At 35.9% G+C, this 18,888-nt stretch overlaps 1 long non-coding RNA gene across 1 annotated transcript; it reads right to left on the reverse strand.

Annotated features, from left to right (window-relative positions):
• Window positions 1–990: 990 nt before the first annotated feature.
• LOC127525046 (uncharacterized) lies at window positions 991–17,202 on the reverse strand. Its single transcript, XR_007933236.1, has 5 exons — window positions 16,386–17,202; window positions 12,553–12,881; window positions 2,322–2,457; window positions 1,500–1,567; window positions 991–1,222 (listed from the first exon to the last, which is right to left on the reverse strand). It is a non-coding gene; the product is annotated as an uncharacterized LOC127525046 (long non-coding RNA).
• Window positions 17,203–18,888: the final 1,686 nt, after the last annotated feature.

Below are 18,888 nucleotides of genomic sequence, written 5' to 3' on the forward strand. Positions count from 1 at the left end.
GCTTTCTTAAGCCTCAGCTCAGAAGTAGTGCTATCGGCCCAATGTGTTTGTGATCGACAAAGACTTTAGCTCTATTGTTGTGCATCTCTCATAGTTTTCATACTAAGGTAAAAATATTTATATCCTACCCTATAAATATAACAATCATGACATGTATATTTTGCAAAACATGTTTTACTCTAAAACTGAGAAAAAACCAAAGTCATAAATTTAAAGGAACACTCCACTTTTTTTGAAAATAGCCTCATTTTCCAACTCCCCTAGAGTTAAACAGTTGAGTTTTACCGTTTTTGAATCCATGAAAATGAAAAGTTGCGATTTTCTAGGCCGATATGGCTAGGAACTATACTCTCATTCCGGCGTAATAATCAAGGAACTTTGCTGCCGTACCATGGGTGCAGCAGGCGCAATGATATTACGCAGCATCTCTCACAAATGTCTCCATGGTTGCAAGGCACACTCCCTGTGCAAGCAGAGGGTCACAGCCGCTGCGTAATATCATTGCGCCTGCTGCACCCATGTTACGGCAGCAAAGTTCCTTGATTATTACGCCGGAATAAGAGTATAGTTCCTAGCCATATCGGCCTAGAAAATCGCAACTTTTCATTTTCTGTCGGTCTTAGTACACGATGTAACCACAGAAGAGTCAAGTTTTAAATAGGAAAAATATCAAAACTCTTTGGTCATTTTTGAGCGAGATGCTAACGGTCTAATCAGATTCAATGAACTATGCTAAGCTATGCTAAAAGTGGTACCGCCAGACCAGGAGATCGGCTGAATGGATTCGAAAACGGTAAAACTCAACTGTTTAACTCTAGGGGAGTTGGAAAATGAGCCTATTTTCAAAAAAGTGGAGTGTTCCTTTAAAACAAGTTGTGTTCCAAATTTGAGGTTGATATCTCAAAAAATGAGCTTTCAGTAAGATTTTGTTTGGGCGCAGTACCAAACGTTTCCACTAGATCAAATTAGCTTCCCATTCGTTTCCAATGCGATCATTTTTGACCACAAACAGTACAAGTGTGACTATTTTTTTCAGGACCATTAACCTTTTTGAATCATGTCCATGATTTGTGTGGTGTTTTTTTGACATTGATACCCTGGGGAAATCCTTTTGATGGATGACACTCCAGCCAGGGCTGCTGTCAAACAAACCTCTCACCCTGGAGCTGCCTGAGGTCACTGCATGCAGGTGCTCAAGCCCCTGGCTAGAATAACTCAGGTTCTTCAGAAAGATCAGAAAGAAATGAACACACAAACACACACACACACACACACACACACACACACACACACACACGCACACACACACTATGTGATGCTTGAAGCATATTAGAGACAACTTCAAAAATAAAAGAGCCATGAAGCCCTGACTATTTCCTAAACCCATTCATTAAATATGAAATTTGCTTTAGATTGCATTTAGATTGCTTTATCACTATAATCAACAAAACCTTTGTCATTTATTCACCCTCATGTCATTTTAAGCCTGTACTACTTACTTTCTTCCATGCAGAGGGAGAGAGTTGGGATCCAAGTTGCTTTTTCTTTCAATGAAGGTGACCCGCGGCTGTCAAAAGACAAAAATGCATAATGCAAGTATTAATATGAAAAGACCTGAGAAAGCGAGACAATCTCACACACAATAGACAGCAGCACTTTGTTGGTAGCAATGCATTATGGGATTGTCCTCTCCAATTAAAATATCTGTTGGGGACCATCAAAAGAAAATGTTAGCAAATATTAAACAGACAGTCTACTAATACTACTCTAATGACTGCTATTTTACATGTAGTTGCAAAGTTACTTATAGTGAGTAGAATGTCTAAAGTGGATTATCAAAATAACATGTTACTTGCGTCTCTCACAAATCTTTGCTTTTTCCTCTATATTCTTGAATTTAAATTCAATTAAAATGAATGGATTCACAGCATTCTCTGACGCAGCACACACTATAAAGTCGCCTTTAGTCAAAGGTTTACTTTTACATTAGAGTTGCTGTAAATCAAGTCTATCTGTGCACCTCTCCTGTCTCTGTTATTGGAGATGGCTGCAAGTCAAACTTTCCTGAGCAGTGTGGTCACTTGTGGGATACTCCATCATTAAAAAACGGATTAACATTAATTTGGTGACTGTTTTACGATGGCAACGTGTGGAATTCAACTTGGACCAACACTTTACACGTTCTTAAAGCACTCTAGCTCTCTCCGCTCCTGGAGAAAGAGTGCTTCTCTTTTAGCAGAGAGCCTGTGTCTGAATACAAGCCACTGGAGGTTGGCCTGGATAATTCATTCTTGAATGGACCTTGACGTTTTTATACTCACCCTTAAAACATAATCTCCCAGAGCTAAATGGAGTCTTTCAGGTAAAACCCTTCTGTCCACTGCACACAGGCGTCTATCCACTTGAGTTATACGACAGTCCCATGAAATGAACAAGTGTGAGAGGAGATGAGTAAACCTATAAATAATAAATAAATAAATAAATAAAAAAGATGAGTGTCATAGCATATGTGGAACGATACACATACATTTGGAATCAACATCTTTTATGTCACTACATCCACATCTCTCATCATGGGACTGTTTGCCTTCGGATTCTGTTCCCCCCACGGTTCTCACACAATGAGGCTAGAGAGAGAGGGGGACGAGATCAGGAAAAGTCCACAAGCCGGGACTTGAACTTGGGTCGCCAAAAGCACAATCGTACTGTATGTCAGCATGCTGCCCTCTAGGCTATAGTTTTGATGAATCAGTTGGATAAATGTTAGAACCTCGTTGTGTGAGAACCATGGGGGGAACAGAGTCCGACGGCAAACAGTCCAGCTGTCGGAATCCGTTCCCCCACCCCCATGATGAGAGATGTTGATGTAGTGGCGTAAAAGATGCTGATTCTATTTTGTGTGTGGATGGAGCTTAAAGAGCATCAGTTTAAAGATCAATTTTTGAGAGATTTTTTTTGCCAAGACTCATGACTTTTTAAATGTTGATGGTTGTATAATCATTGTGAGATAGTTTGATGTCATTTGAATGTAATAATTGTATTGTGCCATTAATATATTTGAATTATAAACCTTGTTTTACTGCAACATGAGATAACACTGTATTGCTGTTTTTTCCTTTACAAGGTTACAGGATCTTGGTCAGTTTGACAGTCGGTTTTGTTCTGTTATAAGATTTCAAAGATGGTCGGTTTTGTTCCTTTGTTCTTTTACGAGATTTCAGTGATGGTCGTTTTGTTCTGTTACGAGATTTCAATGATGGTCAGTTGTATTTGGTTACTAGATTTCCATGATGTCTGTTTTATTTGGTTATGATATTTCAGCGATGGCTGATTTTGTTCGGTTACAAGATCTCAATGACGGTCAGTTTTGTTCCTTTACGAGATTTCAATGACAGTCGGTTTTCATTGTCAGTCTGTTTTGTTCAGTTATGAGATTTCAATACGGTATGTTTTGTTCTTTTATGAGATTTTAATGACAGTTGTTTTTGTTCCATTGCGAGATTTCAATGATGGTCGAATTTGTTCGTTTACGAGATCTCAATGATGGTCGGTTTTGTTCAATTGCCAGATCTCAATGATGGTCGGTTTTATTCAATTGCCAGATCTCAATGATGGTCGGTTTTATTCAATTGCCAGATCTCAATGATGGTCGGTTTTGTTCAATTGCCAGATCTCAATGATGGTCGGTTTTGTTCAATTGCCAGATCTCAATGATGGTCAGTTTTATTCCGTTTTGAGATTTCAGTGACAGTTGAGTTTGAACCGATTCAAACTGTTGGTTTTGTTTTGTGACAAGATTTCAAGGACGGTCGATACTGACGGTCAGTTTTGCTGGGTTATGAGATTTTAATGACATTCAATTTTGTTCCATTCTAAGATTTCAATGACAGTCAATTTTGATCATAGAAATAAATAATATTTTAAAGTATATTAAAATAGAAAACCATTATTTTAAATTACAATACACAATATTACTGTTTTTTCTGTATTTTTTATCAAATAAATGCAGGCTTGATGAGCATATGAGACTTATAGTAATGAAAAAATTAGAGTGCTTCCATGAAAGCTGTAAGAAATAAATAAAGTACTTTATAATTTGTTACTTGAAACTAACTAATTACCTGGCATGTGATGTAATGTAGGAATTATTTTTGCCCCATGATTACACCCCTTATTTTCTGGGGTTTATTTTAATCCTTTATTCAGTACAGTTTATGGCGACTGTACTGGGCCATTGGGCAGTATGTGATGTGCTATAGGGACTATTTTACACCAGGGTTGCAACCTTAATACAGTACAGCTTATGGTGACTGTACTGGGGCGTTAGGACCCACTCAGACCACAGGTTAATCAGACACGCTGGCCTCCCTAACACCTTTTCCCACAGCTACCCAGTCTCCCAGAAGATCTCTCATCTAGATATAGACTGGGCTTAATCCTGCTCAGCTTCAGTGGGTGCGCAGGTGAAAGCTTCAGGTTGCTTGCTGCAGGGCTACCCCACATTTAAGTGTGAATATATTTAACACATTTAACACGTGTAACACATTCACGGTATGAGTTACAGTTCCCAGCATGCTTTGCTTCTGACCGTTAAAGGAAGGGTCACTGTTGACATTAAGTGTTATTTCATGTGTTTTACTCAATATTAAAACAGGGAGAGACCTGCTAGTGTTTAATGTTCTAATATTTTGGAATTTAAAATGGTTTCTTGTATGTCTGAGATTTTGGGGTTACCATTGTGCTGAAGAGTAGAACCTGTAGTTAGGCTGAAGTACTTACAAATATGCGTTATATAAATCACAAAAAATGTGATTGTGCTATTGTTAATTAAGTACATAAAACATATATAATGTTAAAATTTACCAAATTTAAAAGGTGTAGTTTCTTATAATCCGGAATTGGACCTTATCCAAACCACAAAATCTTTATATATTATTTATCGAATCATCTCAGCGTTAACAAGTAGAATCACTGAATGAAAGAAGAAAGCAGAAAAAAGAGATAAACAGAAACACAAGAACTACAACTGACTTTTAGCCACAGTCTTAGATGAAATGAACTAAAGATTAAAGAAGACATTTACCCCCGTTTCACAAACAAGGCTTAAGCTAGTCCTAGACTAAAATGCATGTTTGAACTGTTTAAACTGAAAGAAACTTGCACTGAGATATCTCAAAATATGTCAGTGCAATTGTTTTGTCTCAAGATGCACATCACAAATGTTTTTTTCTAAGACACGTTTATAAAAGTTACTTAAATGCCCAAATTGAACTAAGGCCTAATCCTGGTTTAGGCTAAGCCCTGTCTGTGAAACCAGGCCTAAATCTCTCAAGATCTAATTAAACAACTCCTCAAACAGCATTACCAGCTTAACTTATTACTAACCACTGACTTTATTTCTGATAGAAATCTACAGAAGTTCTTATTGAGAATGAACAGGGGTTTAAATGTAATGTTTTTTTTTTTTTTCATTTGACGTTACCATAATGGTGATTAGCGTTTCCATTAGTTGGGCTCTTAATTCTTATGAGTTCACTTTCTCTGCCAGAGTGTTTGGCAAACACATTTGCAGTAGCAAAGAAAGACAAAGTGAAATCAGATGATGATCGTTAGCTATTAATGGTTTTATAATTCTCATGAAATAGCCTGTCACTGATGTCATTTGTATCTAATAATTATGTTCTGCAGTTAATACATGTACATTACAAATTCTGTGTTATCACAACATGAGATCACGCTACATTGAAAAAATCAGTTAGAATATATTTTTAAAAGAAAAGTTATCCAAAGCTGACACACAAGACATCAAGAATCAGCACATGAATCTCAATAATGGTGACAATCAAAAGTGTTGTGCCGCGATGCCAGCATGCATTACAGAATTAATAAATTATGCAGCTGAATTATCCTATTATTTTCTTTAATTCTAACTATTTGCTTTTATTTTTTGTTCTGTGAATATTTTGTTGTTACCATTGTTAAGATTCATACGCTTATTGCTCATATCTGTGTTTGTCATTATAGTTATTGTTTTTTTGCTCATGGTTTTTATATTCAATCTTTTAACTGTTTGAATACAGTGTGATCTCATATTGCAGTAGAACAGGGTTTGTAAATTAAATGTATTAATGGCATAGTACAATTATTACATTCAAATGATGTCAGTGATTCAGGCTGTTTCACGATGATTATAAAACCATCAATAGCAAAAGAATCATCATCTGATTTCATTTCAGCTTTCATTGCTATTGCAAATGTGTTTGACAAACACACTGTCACAGCAGCCAGAGAAGACAAACATATTATAAGAGCCCAACTACAAAACACCAATCACCATTACTGTTTTCTGCTCATGTTTTTTATTTTTATCTTCAATCTTCTAACTGATTTCTGCTATACAGAGTGATCTCATGTTGCAGTTAAACAGGGTTTGTAATTCAAACGTATTAATGGCACAACACAATTAATACACTCAAACGACATCAGTGATTCAATCTATTTCACAACAACTATAAAACCATCATTTGATCTCATTTCAGCTTTCTTTGCTACTTTTTGCTACTTTTGACAAACACAGTAGCCAGATATATAAGAGCCCAACTAATGGAAACACCAGTCACCATTATGGTGACTTCAAATGAAACAAACATGAACGTTAAACTTCTGGTAATTCTCAATAAGAACTTCTGTAGATGAATGACAGAAATAAAGTAAATCTGGTTAGTAATATGTGAAGCTGTAATGTTGTTTGTGGAGTTGTTTAATCCTCCTCTGCTGAGATCTGGAGAGATTTAATGTCTTCTTTTCAGTTGATTTCATCTAAGGCTGTGGCTGAAGTCAAATGTACCTCTTGTGTTGCTGTTTGTCTATTTTTTTCTGTTCTCTTCTTTCCTTTAGTGATTCTGCTTGTTAATGCTAAGAAGGTTCTAAAAAAATATATAAAGATTTTGTGGCTCAGATAAGGTCCAGTTCTGGTTTATTTCTTTACTTTTGGCTGACATGTGGCATTGCTATGGCCTGCTTGTGGCTCAGATCTGGCAAACAGGAGCGGTCCGCCCAAATGCCATCATTCCACGCCACGTGTGGCCCAGATCATCATACAACGCGTGGCAGATGTGGGCCGGATCTGGGCCGGCACGAAGTTGCTATCTGGGATATATTAGATGTTGAACAATATATACACTACCGTTCGAAAGCTTGAAGTCTGTAAGATTTTTTATTCATCAAATGATTCTGCAAATTTAATCTCTACAATCTGTTTATTGCCATCGCAAATATTGTGTCCAATTCTGTGGAAACAAATGATCCTTCTCCTGCATTAAACAAACTTTTTGATTCTGCAAAATCATGAATAAACTAATGCAAAATTTCATCTAAAAATACACTCAAAAAAATTTAAGCCTTTTTATTAGATTTACGCAATTTAATTTATAGTAAAATTAAGTCAAATTTAATTCAATAATCCTTATGTATTTTCATTGAATATTCAATGAAAACACATAATGCTTTTTCAATTCAATTTGATGGAATTTTACTATTAATTAAATTGTGTAAATCTTTAAAAAAGGCTTAATTTTTTTGAGTGCAGTATACCTCCTATACATTTTCATAACCAGTAAAAAAAATAGCAGTCAAACCCAAATGTCATGTGACCAAATCTCATGTCATGTGACCAAATGTGACGCTGCAAGATTGACTATACAAATTGTATTGACTATACAATGAGATTTTAATGCTATAGCTAGGTGTAAGGAAGAGCCTAAAATTTATCGTATGGTTTCAGAGGACTTATGATTTATAATATGGTTTCAGGGGAATATGTCACATGCACTATATATTTATAATGCTTTTATGGTGCCTTTTTGTAGCTTGATTGCCCTAGTCAGACATTCTGCTTAAATCTCTGTTTGTCTTCTACTAAAGAAAGAAAGTCATGCAGGTTTGGAACAACATGAGGGTGAGTAAATGATGACAGACTTTTCATTTTTGGGTGAACTATCACTTTAAGCTTTAATAAAGCACAGCACTCATCAATCACCCTTTAAATATCTACTCTAACAATGCTGATACTGTATAGTATATAACAGCCCCACAAACCCTCTTAAAAAGATAAACAAAGAGGAAATAATGTATTAGTGGTGACTAGCCCAGAAACATGTTCGGTCATGTTCCTCCACACACAGAAACACACACATTTATATATTAACAATCTGCATTGCACACTGTGTTGATGCCCGTGGCTTGTGTAGACATCTCATTGATATATCAGAGATGCTTGGCTTTGTTCTTGCTCAGATGTGGTTTAGAACAAAGAGGATTGTGGGTAATGCCGGGCCTAACCACAGGAACGGATGGACAGGTTTACAGATAGATGGTTTATGGGATGCCTTCCTTTTCACTGAATGACACTTACAGCACTTATAAAATCAGACAAATCGTGTCCACATGAGAGTAACATAACATCAGAGTAAATCAATACTTCTCACCTCTTCAAAAAAAAAAAAAAAAAAACATTGTCTGTGTTGGTGGCCACACCTGCATACATGTCTTACGTCACGGTGGAAAAGGGAAAGCTGTAAGGGTTTGCCCTTTTAATATTAAAACCCAGTATTTTGACACTTAAAAAGCAACATGAAATCAAAATCAACTTTCTTAATGCGCATTATTTCAAAAGAAAGAAAAATGCTTGTTTGTAATATATCAAAATTTAGCCTAGATGAAAACATGCTCCGCCTCTGAACGACTTCTCAAACCCTCTCATCCAACCATCTGCCTCCATTCTGATGTAATGCCCACTTTTCACAATCCAATAAATTCTTGATGGATAAAATCAAGTCCTGGCCTACATTTTATTTTCTTGAAAAATAAATTATCTTATTTCACTCAAAAATATGTCAAATTAAATTAAGGTTAAATTGGTTGCAGAGTGCTGCAGTCCTGACATCAAAACTCGGAAGACTAATTCACCAGAGGTTCCCTCAAGATTTTCCTATGGGTTTTTATAATGAGGTTTTTCAATTTATGAGTAAAATAAGGTCTGTGTGGTAAATATAAGTTGATGATACTTGGACGTTCTCAAGGGAACCACTGGAGAATTAGTCGAATTAGCCAGGTCTTGATGTCAGCTCTGCAATACTCTGTTGGCAAAAATTGGAATAAAGTGCACAATAAAACCAGGAATGCATTTTCATTTTGACGTTAAAGGATGAGTTGACTTTCAAATGAAAATTAGCCCAAGCTTTACTCACCCTCAAGCCATCCTAGGTGTATATGACTTTCTTCTTTCTGATGAACAAAGTCAGAGATATTTTAATAAATATCCTGATGCATCCGAGCTTTATAATGGCAGTGAACGGGACCAACGAGTATGAGCTGAAAAAAGTGCCTCCATCCATCATAAACATGTGCTCCACACGGCTCCGGGGGGTTAATTAAGGCCTTCTGAAGTGAAGCAATGCATTTGTGTAAAAAAAAATCCATATTTAACAATTTATGAAGTAAAATATCTAGCTTCCGCCAGACCGCCTTCCGTATTCAAGTTACGAAGAAAGTGTAAACTGGCATCGTGTCAGTTACACTTTTTCCGTAAGCTGAATAGGGAAGGCGTAGGACGTAGCATAAGCATTTTGAACTACAAAAGGAGTTACACTTTCTTCGTAACTTGAATACAGAAAGTGGTCTGGTCTCTGGTATTTAATAACTTGTTAAATATGGATATTTTTTTTACACAAACACATTGCTTCACTTCAGAAGGCCTTTATTAACCCCCTGGAGCCGTGTGGAGCACAAGTTTATGATGGATGGATGTGGATGGAGTCACTTTCTTCAGCTCATACTCGTGACCACTGTTCACTGCCATTATAAAGCTCTGATGCATCAGGATATTTATTAAAATATCTCCCATTGTGTTCATCAGAAAGAAGAAAGTCATATACACCTAGGATGGCTTGAGGGTGAGTAAAGCTTTGGCTAATTTTCATTTAAAAGTGAACTAATCCTTTAAGCCACACAACTTAAGATAACAATATCAAACTCTTCCATTGGATATACTCTACCATTCAAAAGTTTGTGGTCGATAAGATTGTTTATAGTTTTTTGAAAGAAGTCTCTTATGCTCATCATGGTTGCATTTTTTTTTTTATCAAAAATAAGCAAACACAGTAATACTGTGAAATATTATTAGAATGTAAAATAACTGTTTTATATTTTAATCTATTTTAAAATTTAATCTATTCCTATAATGGCAAAGCTGAATTTTCAGCATCATTACTCCAGTCTTCAGTGTCACATGATCCATCAGAAATCATTCTAATATAATGATTTCTTATTATTTTCAATGTTGGAAAAACTTGTACTGCTTAATATTTTTGTGGAAACCGTGATGCTTTTCTTTGGGATTCTTTGATAGCAAGTTCAAAAGAACAGCATGTATTTGAAATAGATTTTTTTGTAACAATGTAAAAATTCTTTACTGTCAGTTTTGATCAATTTAATGCATCCTTGCTGAATAAAAGTATTAATGTCTTTTAAAAGAAAAAAATCTTTCTGAACGCAAACTTCAGAACGGTAGCGTATGATGTCAGTTCTCCTCAGGTTCAAACAGGTGTCCTAACAGAGTAACCACATGAGTCATTTTGAGCAGTACACCTCATATACATAAACTTCTGTTTGTAAAATGCTTGAAAGTGCGATTGTGTTATATTTCTTTAAAATAAACAATATTTGGTTTTATATTCTCAGACATTTTCAAGTGTGACAATGCATTTAATAAATATATACAAGTGCACTGAAAGAAAGATAAATTAAGTGCTATAGTGAGCAAAGAAGTGATTTTCTGTGGGAAAGTGTTTGTGTGAGTCTCTCAGAGGTGCTGAAGGGATTCAGGAATGTTTTTAGGTAAAGAGAAAATGTTCTTTGATGTCTGAAATCCCATATCTGTGGTTTTGTTAGTGAATAAAGCTCCGAGACTCAATCAGACAACCAGCATGGGAAACCCCTCATGACAGGAGACCATACACACACACACACACACACCCACACACTCACGTGTACACATACTTATGACAACTCCCACACACATACCAACTGTAGGCCTATACATATTCATACAAATACTTTCTTTCTTTAACACGACAAATAACTAACATAAAAATTCCCAAAGGAAGGAAAAAACATGTAAGATCTCAACGAAGAAATTAACTCTTTCCCCACCAGTTTTTTTTTTTTTTTAAGTTGCCAGCCAGTGCCAACATTTTTGACTATTTCCAGAAAATTTTCATGGCCCCCAGAATACTTTGTTGTATGAATATCTGAACATACAATATATCAAAAGAGCCCCTTCTTTTAAACAACAAAAACATTTTATTCTAGCTTCATGCCTTCTTTTTTTAATCAACACTTGAATGTGGGTAAGTTTCATAAAACAAAAACATAGATGGAGTAGATTGAGTCCATCAGCACTCCCAAATCTTGCACAGTCCTATACCTCTTTGTGGGTTCGACATTTCAGTATGTTAGGCAATTTTCACTTTTTTAAGGTAAGGGGTGCTTTTACGCATCTTATGAAATGGTACAGCGAAGTACATGCGAAAAAGAAGCAGAAAAAGGCGATAGAAGTTTGCTTACGCACATATAAAGCCCGGAACACACCAAGCCGACGCTGACGAACTAGTGGCGACGAAAGCAGACTGCAGGGGTTGGCTCACGTCGGCAGCATCTGGGTCCAAATTTCCCCTGACACATCAAACCGACGCTCGACACCTGGCGGCCAAGTAGCACAACCGTTCCGCTCCTGAATAAAAAGAAATGGCTTTCCGTACCAGCAGGTGGCAGTAGCTGAACAGCCAATCAGAATGATCAGATGGCCCGACTGACCGACGAGCTCCGACTCCAACTCCAACTCCAACTTCAGCCGACAGTGCGGAACACACTGAAAAAAATTTGTCGGCCGACTAACAAAAACTCCCCGGCGGCCTGACCGTCGGCTTGGTGTGTTCTGGGCTTAAGCTAACACGATCATTTGACATTAAACAGCATATAAATCAACATTAGGCAGAGATTTTAATATGAACTCAAATTGTTGGAAGTCGTTCCAAACCTGTATTCATTTATTTCACAACACAAAAGAAAACATTTCGAAGAATATGGGTAACCAAACAGTTGAAAAAATACTATGGCAGTCAATGGGGCCAATCAACTACTTGGTTACAGACATTTTTCAAAATATCTTCTTTTGTGTTCAGCACAAGAAAGAAATTCATACAGGTTTGGAACAACTTCAGGGTGAGCAACTGATGACAGAATTTAAATTTTTTGGTGAACTATCCCTTTATTGAACTATTAGTCTATATCCTTACTAGCTCAGTTAAAATTTAAAGAGAAACTTCTGAAACAAAGTTGATATCTAACTAAATGATCAAACAGCAATAAAGTTTTGCTCGGTGGTTGCAGCAACTGTATATTTTCAAGGACAATCCACACTACACACACACACACACACACAAAACTTCATTCAAAATAACACACACATAATATACACACCCAGGAAAATACCTTGTGCATGATATCAGATGCTGGTGGCTTGAAGGCTGTGAGGCTTGCGAGTGTGTTTGTTTTCTTATGTTCATCACTCACTGTCTCAGCTTCACATATGACAACAGATTCCTGTTTACCTTTCACTCCCCCTGCTGCACTTCCTCTTGTTTGTGTCAACCTGTCCTTTATTGCCTCACAAATACAGGTACACCTTATCACCGAATGCTCCTTTCTTCTGCCCTCTCACATTTTCCGATCCTTTTAAAGCTCTGCGTGGCATCTCTGTCTGTCGCTATGGTTGTGTTTGGAGGCCTTTGTGTCTCATTTGGATGGTTGCATTCATGAAGCTGGATGAGAGAGAATGAGAGATAGATAAACAAAGAGAAAAAAATTACATGGAAAAATTGAGAAACATATTGAAGATAAAAGCACTGCATTAAGGACTAGAGATAAAAACAGAACTGTTATCAAGATCTGTTACTTAAAAGAACATTGCTGTGCGACACGCCATGAGCAAAATCTTTTGGTGTCATTTGTTTTCACTCCTGATAAAACGCTTAAACCACACACTGCAAAAATTATGTTCTTCTTGTTTTCCAGTACAAATATCTATGCATTTTTAAAGGGTTAGTTCACCCAAAAATGAAAATTCTGTCATTAATTACTCACCCTCATGTCGTTCTACACCCGTAAGACCTTCGTTCATCTTCAGAACACACATAAAGACGTTTTTGATTAATTCTGATAGCTCAACGAGGCATGCATAGACAGCAATGGTACTTTTTCTCTCAAGATCCATAAAGATACCAAAAACATATTTAAATCAGTTCAAGTGAGTTCTATCTTAATATCATAAAGTGACGAGAATATTTTTTGCGTGCCAGAAAGACAAAATAACGACTTTTTAACAATATCTAGTGACAGCCGATTTCAAAACACTGCTTCGGAGCGTGATGAATCTTTTAAGTCGAATTAGTGATTCGGATCGCGTATCAAACCGCCAAACTGCTGAAATCACGTGACTTTGGCGCTCCGAAGCTTCACGAAGCAATGTTTTGAAATCGGCCATCACTAGATATTATTTTGTTTTGTTTTTGGCACACAAAAAAAATATTCTTGTCACTTTATAACATTAAGGTAGAACCACTGAACTCACATGAACTGATTTAAATATGTTTTTAGTACCTTTATGGATCTCGAGAGAGGAAGTACCATTGCTGTCTATGCAGGCCTCTCTGAGCCATCGGATTTAATCAAAAAAAATCTTAATTTGTGTTCCGAAGAAGAACGAAGGCCTTACGGGTGTAGAACGACATGAGGGTGAGTAATAGCTAAATGACATTATTTTCATTTTTGGGTAAATTAACCCTTTAAATTAACCCTTTCATGCGTGAATTATGACAACCTCAGTCAGGATTTTTTCCAGAATCTAAACAGAGATTTGAACTTTTTTTTTTTTTTTTTCTCGCATATTTTCAGATTTCCACAGTATGGACAGTATGCGCTTTTGTTTTTAACTGAAGAGACACCGTATTAAACATAATACAGTAATACTGTGTGTATTTAACAAACCAATGAATAAAATGATATAAAATCAAGTGAAAAGTATAAAATATATACAGCAATATAATACAGCTTCAGTTATTGCAAACGCAATTGAGTTTGTTCCCGTTCGACCAGCAGACGAAAAACTTTATACAAGTTGAACTTTGTGCATCTTTGATGTCAGAACATGAGGACGTGATTCTGTCAAGGAACTGGTGGAGGTACAATTCTGTGGAAGCCCAACTCAGACTATGTAGATAATGCTCACGCTCCCTCTAGTCAACCAGAGTATGTAGATTTACCCTTATTAGCTGATCATTTTGATTATTTTGAAAAACAACAAATTTCTACCATATAGTTCTCTCTGTGAAAACCTCAGACAGAAATCTACGTTGATCTATTGATGCTTTCAGACTATGGAAAAAGCGATCAGGTGCTTTTTGATGTAAAGAGTAAAGTAACGCATTACAAGTAACGTGCATTAAGTAATCAGACTACTTTTTTGATGTAATAAGTAACCTACATAGAAGGCAACATCCCCTAAAAGTTCTCTAAAGATGACAAAAATTCTGAACCTTTACAGAACATTAGGGACGTTCCTAAAACGTTTTCTTTTGGTAATGAAAGTGCTGCAGTTCAAGGTTCCTTACATGACTTTAGGGGGATGTTCCATTTTGGTTATTTTATGGTCACATAAAAACATTACAAATATGACATTTGAGAGATTAACAGAAGGTTCTCAATATGACTTCAGAAGAACAATCTATTTTGATTGTTTTATGGTCACACAAAAAGGTTACAAAGAAAACATTTAGAGAATTAACAGAACGCCCCACAACAACAGTCTGCTAAACATTCCCAAAACATCTTGAATGTTCCATGAAGGTCTGCCAAATAATGTGGACCTGTGAATCAGCGTATGAGCCTCAACAATGGTGACAATAAACAAAAATCTTTTTTGTGACTTTAGTAGCTTGTTTTGTGACGCTCAGAGTTGATCTGTTTATCTGAAAATTTTGTCACCATTGTTGAGGTTCATATGCTGAATCTTGATGTCTGTGTGAGTCTACATGACCTTGTCTAAATAACTTCTGCATAATGACTAAAAAAAACCTTTCAAAGCAGGACAGGATTTTAGGGAGCACTACTGCTACAAGAACATGAAATGAATACTATATTCAGAGATCAAGGCCACTGTATGATGATGAAAAATCATTAACAAAAAGCAACCAAAGTCATCTGATCAGATTGTGAGATTTTTTTTTTTCTCACAATTTTGGTTATAACAAATATGCTTTAAAAAACACACAACTACAACAATCAGAAAAAAACTAAAGTTAAAACATCAAGGGTCAGGAGCCCAACTAAAGCAAGTGCTTACCTCCATAACGGTGACTTCAAACTTTATTATTTTTAATAAAACATCAACACCTCATTAAGAAGTTTGTATGAAAGAAATAAAGTCAGACTGAGGCTTGTTGCATGAAACTAGTTGAACAAACTGAGGTTCTGAGTAGGTTTGGAGTTGTCAAATCCATATAAATCTAACCTGGTTTAGATAAGGCTCAAAGGGCTCAGAACGCTCGGTATAAACGTTCTCTGTCAACTCAGGTTTAATCCACAGTTTTGCGATTAACTCTGTCTGAATCGCGTGCACCTGAAAGTGTGACACGTGCGGCAAACAGCCAATCACACGGAACATGGAGATCAAGCGTTCGTTTCTCGCAAGAGAGCCTCGCAATTCACTTCTCTTCTGATCCTTATGAAAAATATCATAAAATTAAATGCATTTACAAAGCAGGAATAAACACTGCTGCTGCGGTGAAAGTTTGAGAAGGCAACTGTTCAGAGGACGTCCTGAATGTTCTGTGAAGGTACACCAAATAACGTCCCCCAAACCTTAAAAGAACTCCGCATCGTGACCGTCTCATAACGTACTGGGAACGTTACAAGGCAACGTCCTTAACACCAGTGGGGACGTTCTGAGAACATTCTGGGAACGTAAAATTTCTAGCAGGGAATGCATTACATGTAATGTACATTATGTAATAACGTTACTTTTTTGATGTAACTGCAAATTACATTCTAATAACACAAATATATTTATTTACAGCCATAAAAATGACTGCAGATGAAGTATTTTCAAGAACAACAGTCACAGTAATAGTATGAATTGTAGCTGAAATATGCACGATGTGCAATTTAGTGGACAGATGATTAGAAAACTAATTTCCTCCCAATCCAAAATCAATACTTGGTAAATTTAACAATGATATGACTCCTTAGATGTTACAAAATGTTTTTACCTGCAAGAGTCTCCTAGGATAGAAGGAATGGATGGATATTCCGGAGCAACTTGGCATTTCTGACTGGCCATCGGCCATTTTTGTTTGGAGAATACAAATTCCACATACAACGGATTGCCACTTAGTGGCAGTGTACAGATGATGCACTAGTGTCCTGTAGTGGTGATGTGCAACTATGATATCAAAACCCATGCATATGCAAGAAAATGGCTTTTTTTGAATAGTTGTCCACTCTAGTGACCTCTATGAGTGAAAGAGTTAAGATTGATTAACTTGAGAAGCAAAATTACTTTGAAAAATGTATCAAAATTAAATATTTTTGTCTTAAAAAAAAAAAAAAAAAAAAAATCTGCCAGTAAAATTTAATTCAAAGGAAAAACAAGATATTTTTCTTACTCCACTGGCAGATATTTTTTCTTGTTTTCAGCAACTTACAGTGGGTACGGAAAGTATTCAGACCCCCTTAAATTTTTCACTCTTTGTTATATTGCAGCCATTTGCTAAAATCATTTAAGTTAATTTTTTTTTCCTCATTAATGTACACACAGCACCCCATATTGACAGAAAAACACAGAATTGTTGACATTTTTGCAGATTTATTAAAAAAGAAAAACTGAAATATCACATGGTCCTAAGTATTCAGACCCTTTGCTGTGACACTCATATATTTAACTCAGGTGCTGTCCATTTCTTCTGATCATCCTTGAGATGGTTCTACACCTTCATTTGAGTCCAGCTGTGTTTGATTAAACTGATTGGACTTGATTAGGAAAGCCACACACCTGTCTATATAAGACCTTACAGCTCACAGTGCATGTCAGAGCAAATGAGAATCATGAGGACAAAGGAACTTAAATGATTTTAGCAAATGGCTGCAATATAACAAAGAGTGAAAAATTTAAGGGGGTCTGAATACCTGCCGTACCCACTGTAATTCTGATTATTTTTTCAGAAAATAAGAATAATATCATATGTAATTTAGCATCTCAAGTAAATTTATCTTAATTTAAGAATATTCACATATTTGTAACTGGAAAACAAGACAAAAAGAATGAGGAAGAACATTATTATTATTATTATTATTATTATTTTTTATTTTATTTTTTTATTTGCAGTGGTTCTTGGCTATGAATGTAGACAGCAAAGCAGCTCACTATGTTTGCAACAGAGCTTGTGTGTTTGTTTATTACATTACATCAGCATGTAACCATTTATTCACACCCTCATTGGTATGCATAAAGGGCCGAGGAGGACACTGAGGGCTCAAAACCGTCATGACATCACTATATGGAAGTGCTTTGAAGGGGATAAGGGCATAGGGACGTCCAGAGAGGACAATGTTAGTATTATTATATCCACTGGACCTGTATCTACTGCATGCAAGATTCAAGACAAGACAAGATAAGCATCACTTTCCTCTTACGCGCTGGTTTACAGTCCGAGACCTCCGCCTCACACTGATCAAAGCAAACGGCTGAGATACTGGACCCTCACAGCACTGCAGCATGACATTATCCCTCAGCCAACATCACACATACGTCACGTGCGTACAGTACGGTATTTTAGTAAACATCCTTATCGAAAACTCACAGATCATGTATATAGTTCAAAGTCTTGGGCAGCAATCTCATATTTGCAACAAGTATTTGATTTTGATTTTGTTTAAATGACACTCTGAGGTTTCACTCTGTGCAAGAGAGTATATTTTATGAAATCTGTCAATAACACACCCTCGTCATCTTTCACCCCAAAATGAAAAGGTCTCATACCCATTACTGTAATGCAATAGATAAATACATGTATATAATTTGATTGAAATTTACAAAATCATTGTATAATAGTACCGTAAAACAGTTTTAAAATACTATATCTAATGAAAATCACCATTAGGAATCATGAGATTTATTATTAAATAAATTTAAAAATTATAAAAAAATGTTACTTATATTTTACTTAGTAGTTTTAATATATATATATATATATATATATATATATATATATATATATATATATTATTATTATTATTATTATTATTATTTAAACTAAGTCAAATAAAAGTAAAATACCCAGAGAAAATTAAACAAGAAAATTAAACCAATATCTTTGGCACTTTAGGGTGAAGTGTGCCCATGTTTTCGAAAGATTCACACAGGGGCCAAAAACTGCACTTACTGCTTGGGTTATAGCGCCACCTGCTGGTAACAGTACACATCTTCTTCGTAACAGTACAGTGTCTCCCTGTGGTAAGTTTATTTAAATCACAATAGCAGGTACATTAGAGTCACTGTCTCACACAAGACATCTCTGGGTCATGTTATAGCCAAAATAAACTAACTAAATGAGAAAATTATATTTTACATAATTAAAAATTAAGCCCATATTTTGTTATTTTCAATGATGATTCTCATTAGAATTAGGTAACTGTAATAAAGAGAGAAAAAAAATCCTGTCTGGACATAAAGGTTGTAAAAATACAATTCATTTTTTAAATGCAAAATATAAT

Source organism: Ctenopharyngodon idella, chromosome 13 (assembly GCF_019924925.1).
Source record: "Ctenopharyngodon idella isolate HZGC_01 chromosome 13, HZGC01, whole genome shotgun sequence".
NCBI lineage: Eukaryota > Metazoa > Chordata > Actinopteri > Cypriniformes > Xenocyprididae > Ctenopharyngodon > Ctenopharyngodon idella.